The following is a 6,000-nucleotide window of genomic DNA, read 5'->3' as shown; positions in this document are numbered from 1 at the left end:
ACTTTCGAATTTCGATTTCGGAGTTCAGTTCGGCTTACATTCGGCTTTACGTTCGGCTTTACGTTCGGCTTTCGATTTCAAATAAAATTGGCTGCTTATTAAATGTGCAAAGGCTTGGTTGCGACTACAACTCGTTAGCAAGCCAGTAACTATATGCTCATGTACCATCCGGGGCACCTAAAGTGTTCACATCGGCATGTCGACATTTACTGACATAGAAACACTTTGGGTTTCTTAGGGTGAAAATTTTTTGCATAGGAATGCGCTCCCCCTTAAATAAACTAATTCAGAAATCATGTAACATATTTGAAACAATAAAACCAGAAAAAAACTGTCTCTGTGTCTTTTTTAAGCAGAATAGCTCAAATTCATTAAAGGTAACAATGGCATTGTTGAACAATGCAAAACAAGATAAAAATACTAATGATTTTAATTTCAGGAAATGGTAAGTTAAATTTTTATTTCAGCTCCACGCCCTGATGTTTGTGAGGCAAACTTGCGGTTTATTGGTAAGTTTTGGTAAAAAAACTGGTAAGTATAAAATAACTATATAAATTTAAGGTAACATTGGCATTGTTAAACAATGCAAAACAAGTTAAAAGTACTAATGATTTCAATTTTAGGACCTTTGAAAAATGGTACCGGTAAGTTAAATTTTTATTTCAGCTCCACGCCCCGATGTTTGGGTGGCACACTTGCAGTTTATTGGTAAGTATTGCGGTAAGTACAAATTGGTAAACTGTACAAATCAAGTAAATCATTGGTAAGTATTGGTACAAAAACTGGTAAGTATAAAATAACTATATAGCAGTCAAGTCCTGCAGTCAGCAACCAGGCCAGCCAGAACCACAGACCAAAAACCTCAGAAAAACAAGGACCATGTACCTCTCATCCCATACCTAGCAGTCACGTCCTGCAGTTAGCAAACAGGCCAGCCAGGACCACAGCCCTCTCATGCCATACATAGCAGTCAAGTCCTGGAGTCAGCAACCAGGCCAGCCAGAACCACAGACAAACAAAAACAAAAAAAGCATAGACATTACTCTCATCCCATACATAGCAGTCACGTCCTGCAGTCAGCAAACAGGCCAGCCAGGACCACAGACCTCTCATGCCATACATAGCAGTCAAGTCCTGCAGTCAGCAAACAGGCCAGCCAGGACCACAGACCTCTCATGCCATACATAGCAGTCAAGTCCTGGAGTCAGCAAACAGGCCAGCCAGAACCACAGACCGTGCATTTCATACCTCAGTCAAGTCCTGCAGTCAGCAAACAGCCAGTTAGGACCATGTACCTCTCATCCCATGCAGAAGTTGAGTAAAGGAAAAGAAAAAAAATCTTAAATGAAATGTGACATGATTGTTTACTCAACATGGAATGGTGAATGAGAATGGCAATTGTTTGAACAATTATTTTTTTATTACAAAAATTAATGTCGCTCGGCAAACACACAGGCTAAGGTGAAGCATAAACTTTCATAAAACTGTTCAGCAGACACGAAGAGAAAAATGAAATTGAGTGTTTGAGAATGTATGAAAGAAGACTGTGTTTTTATTAAATAAGAAAAGGCTTTCCAAAACATAACTAATCATTGAGAATGTTTCTTTTCATCATGTACCTGCCAGTTTGCCACGATGGACAACCTATGACACACAACCAACAACCCAACCAACCACACGATTTAGCCTCTGATCCATGCAGAGCAGGAGTCACTTTGACAGGCCCCCAACAGATCAGCCAAGTAACAAGGATCCACAATCTAACTTAGTGAATGGACCCAAGCTGGACAAGCAGCTTCAAGGTTGGTCCTCAATACATTTAACAAACAGAAACATACATTGTATTAAGTGCAAACACACACTCAGATCCACTCAGATCCAGATACAGACAGTCAATATCAGTCATGCATGTCCCGCTAGCTTTTATAGTAAGATCCACTAACATTAACAAAAATGGTGATCTCACTACAAATGAACTTGGGACATAATGGTATTTACCAAACATTTTTGCTCTCGCATTCAGGCTGTCGATGAGTGATGGTTTGGATTTTACAACAGCCATGTACGAAAGCTGCTCCAAAAGCATAATACTGGTAAGTAGATTCTTTTTATGTTTTAAGTTAAGAATCTGTTGCAAAAATGGCATTTTTATTTTCCAGACATGTTTTCGTTTAGAAATTAAATAAATACTGAGAGGGAAAGGAAAGGAAAATCACTTGTTGTGATTATCAAAAATGTAAAACAATTCTCATTGCCTACTTGATCATTACCCTTTGCTGGTTTAGTGTTTCTTTAGAGTAATAGCCAGTAACAGGTTATTGTCTTATTAGAGTGAATTCGTGTAACCCGTTTTTTATATGCAAATGCGCCGTGTAATATTTGAGCTGTACAGGAAAACAGAAAAGCGGACATCGAGTTTTGATGTGGAGTAGGAAAAAAGCAACAAAACAAAAAGACGGGCAAAACATCTGTTCCGATTAAAATATTAATCCGCGAGAAAAAAAAACGTGCGTAACACAATTCTGCGCGATCAATACAAGGGAGCTTAGCAGAAAAAACTTTTGTTTAGAAAAAAGGAGGCAGGAAAATAGCTGTGCACGTGTTCTATTACTCTTGGCAATTTCTTTCCCTCCTGGAAGTGAAATGACAATCCTGCGTGATTGAACAGACCGAATCATTTATTGATTCTTGAAGTGCTAAAGAAAGACACGTCCTGTTTATACTTATTTTCTGTATAACTATTAAAGTGATTTCTTTGAGGTTTTCTGACCAAACGTGTATTGTTTTATTGTACACAAACATTAGAATATTATACAACTCATTAACATATAAAAAACGGGTTACACGAATTCACTCTATTAAGCGCACATAAAATTATATACCTTGCAAGGTTAACTGACATTTTGATTTTATTAATTAAAATAATTTCTATTCAGATCATACAAGCTCATACAGATATACGTTGAGTCTTATGAAACTGACATTTCCATTGTTTTTTTTGTTTGTTTAGTTTGACATAAAGAAATGACTAAGATGCCTGCTATTATTACAGAATGCCATCCAATAGGACGTGTGTACCTGTCACCAAGTTGATCACAATGCCGTCTTTGCAAGAGATGACTGGACACAACCGCTTATAGTCGTCAGATCAACCTGAAAGGAAATGATGAACAAAATGATATGAGCATTGGCTGGATGCATCTAGAAAGGTAAAGAATCATTGGCTTAATTTGCAGCTGGTGTCACATAATTTGTTTATCATTACAAAATAATTAATATGCTTTATAAATAGGCCGGCTACAATGTATAACTTGCAGGAAACTGGAAACTGAGATGGATGAAAGTAGCAAGACTACCGATTAGTTCAACACCACCTGTATTATTTTAAGACAGAATTGTGATTTGAAAAATGTTGCTTAACAGAAAGACGATTATATTTTGACCTCCAGTTATATATTCTCTTTCATAAATTAACCTCTAAAAAGGAGGTTCTGCTATAGGCTGCCACTGGTTTTCACTATTTTAAAGCAAGATGAAAATACAGTACTATAAGCAGTGATGCAAGTGCAAGCATAAGAATGATGAACATGCTTCATTTTGTTTAACGATCTTTAATTAAAAGTGTATTTCATTTTTCCAGCAGGTGACCATGGGCAACTGATGCTTGACAGAGGACATTACTGGCTCGCTATTGTCATGTTGGTCAAGTAAAGTCCCTGAAGATATCAAGACTGACTACCTTTACTGAAAAGTACTCTGTAGGGATTAAGTTTTATATTTTAGTAAATGATCGGTATAACTTTTATGCTAGGACATATCATTTTGACTTTAGCGAGTTCAGAGTAAACTACCATGCAGTAGCTGAAATATTACCATTGGTTACATTTATGTGAGATGAGGCACAGGGCTGTCACTAAGGGCCGGGGGCCGGGGATTTTCCCCCGGCTACAACGACTTTGAGCCCCGGCTACTTTGGCACTGTTTACACGGACACGGTTTCATTTGTAACCGCATCGAAAGCGATGCGGTTACGCCTTTCGTTTACACGGCACCGATCGAGACCACTACTGTAACCGGGTCGTTTTGAAAACGCTGTCAAAAGTGGAGCGTTTTCAAAACGATACGGTTTCGTTGTCGTGTAAACGGTCAAAAACGGCAAAACCGCATCGATTTGAAAACGGCCATGTATTTTGGCACGAACTGGCTGGCTTGCGAAGGGTAAACATGGTGAAACAAGCATAGAGAGCAGCGCTTGCTTATACAATCACATTCGAAAACAGTCGGAAAATCGTTAAATAGGCTCCGTGTAAACACTTCGAAACCGTGTCGTTTTCGATGCGGTTTCGAGGTCATGAAACCGTGTCGATTGATAACCGTGTCCGTGTAAACATAGCCTTTGACTGATACAAAACCAAAACATTGGAAAGTGAAAAATACATCAAATGACAAAATTGTAAATTAAAAAACAAACAATAGTTTATTAGTGAAATTATTATTACCGTATTTTCTCGGTTATAAGGCGCACTCGGTTATAAGACGCACCCCAAACTTGGCAACTTTGTCATCCTAAGTTTCCAAACTGAAAATGTTCCGAAAACACTCGGTTGTAAGACGCACCATGAGTTTGGAAGTTTAAAAGATGCAGTCATCAATTTAAGGACAGTTCTCCTTACAGAATTTGAATGTTTGAATGTTGCTCATACTCCTTGGTACAATTTTCAGGTAAAGAGGTAACATTTCCTGCTAATATAAGGCGTAAATTAGCACGAGGTAAACATTTTTCCATCGTTTATGCTTCGATCTTGGCTGCTCAGTAACCTGGCAAATGTGTAGTTTCCAGTGACCACTGAGTTTGAAGCTTGGTTACCAAGTTCTCAAGCACGCTTCGTACTATACTGCTTCGCGCCCTGTTCGCACTTTGTTTATCGAGTGGTTTTCAACGATTCTCAGGCTTTTTTGGTGTTTCCTTGTCTTCTAAAGTCATTTATCAACTTTCCAAGATGGGGAAGATTTGTTTAATATGAGTATGCCTGATTTTCTTTGTCTGTTTCAACATAATGCTGACATGTATACCAAGAGTCGTTACCAAAACTTGTCAACTCGGATAATAAACTTTTCGTTGAAACTTTCTGTTTCTTGTTCTGGAGGTGTAAAATAATTTACAGTTCAATGACAAACACTAAGAGTTTTCTTTTTTCTTGTTTTAACTGCAAGTTCCTATAAAATGACGACTATAAGATTTAGTTGGGCGAAATACTCGGCTATAAGACGCACCCCAATTTTGGCAAGAACTTCCCAAGAAAAAACAGATTTTCCTCGTAGAGAAAGAGAAAGTAGTAGGTTACAGTGGTGTAAAAATTGCATAAAAACCAATTCATATTAGGAACAATTTTGTTGTTTCCTAAACCCTACAACCCGCCCCCATCAACAGCCAACACTAGAAAAATCTTGTCCCCCGGCTACATTTTTCGTTTCCCCACCTACTTGAAAAATTAGTGACAGCCCTGGAGGCATCATGCTTTTTTTTCAGTGGACTTAATTCCTGGCACATACAGACTCAAGTCTTGCATCAAATGAAATTTCTAATCAAAAGATCTAAAAGCCCTTTATACACTTCAAATAATAGCAACAGAGCTATTTATTTAAAAAAAAATAGCTTGAAATGCTATTATTTAAAATGAAAAGCATTATTTTAGAAATAATACCTTTTATGCTATCATTAAAGATTAATGATAGCTAATTGAAGGGTGTTATTTCAAATATATAGCTTCAATGTATTAAAAAATTATAGCTTATGGAAGCTATAATTAAACTCGTAAATAATAACTTCAGTTGATAGTTATTATTTTAAAAATTAGGATAACTTTTAAAATCTATTGTTTAGGAATTTCATTTGATGCTCAGGCCCATTAAGTCTTTATGGGATTTGATCAGTCTTCAGAAAAGAAAGATAACATGATAAATAAATATTCTTAAGCTAGTGGGAAAATTGGATAAAAA

The 6,000-nt window shown here is 37.1% G+C and overlaps 1 long non-coding RNA gene across 1 annotated transcript; it reads left to right on the top strand.

Annotated features, from left to right (window-relative positions):
* The first annotated feature begins 1,048 nt into the window (after positions 1–1,048).
* Positions 1,049–3,888, top strand: LOC144631405 (uncharacterized). Its single transcript, XR_013566727.1, has 4 exons — positions 1,049–1,802; positions 2,024–2,093; positions 3,011–3,209; positions 3,641–3,888. It is a non-coding gene; the product is annotated as an uncharacterized LOC144631405 (long non-coding RNA).
* Positions 3,889–6,000: the final 2,112 nt, after the last annotated feature.

Source organism: Oculina patagonica, chromosome 1 (genome assembly GCF_052425735.1).
Source record: "Oculina patagonica isolate OP01 chromosome 1, crgOcupat, whole genome shotgun sequence".
Classification (NCBI taxonomy): domain Eukaryota; kingdom Metazoa; phylum Cnidaria; class Anthozoa; order Scleractinia; family Oculinidae; genus Oculina; species Oculina patagonica.
Note: the sequence above shows the minus strand (reverse complement) of the source record. Positions and strands in the feature narration are given on the sequence as shown.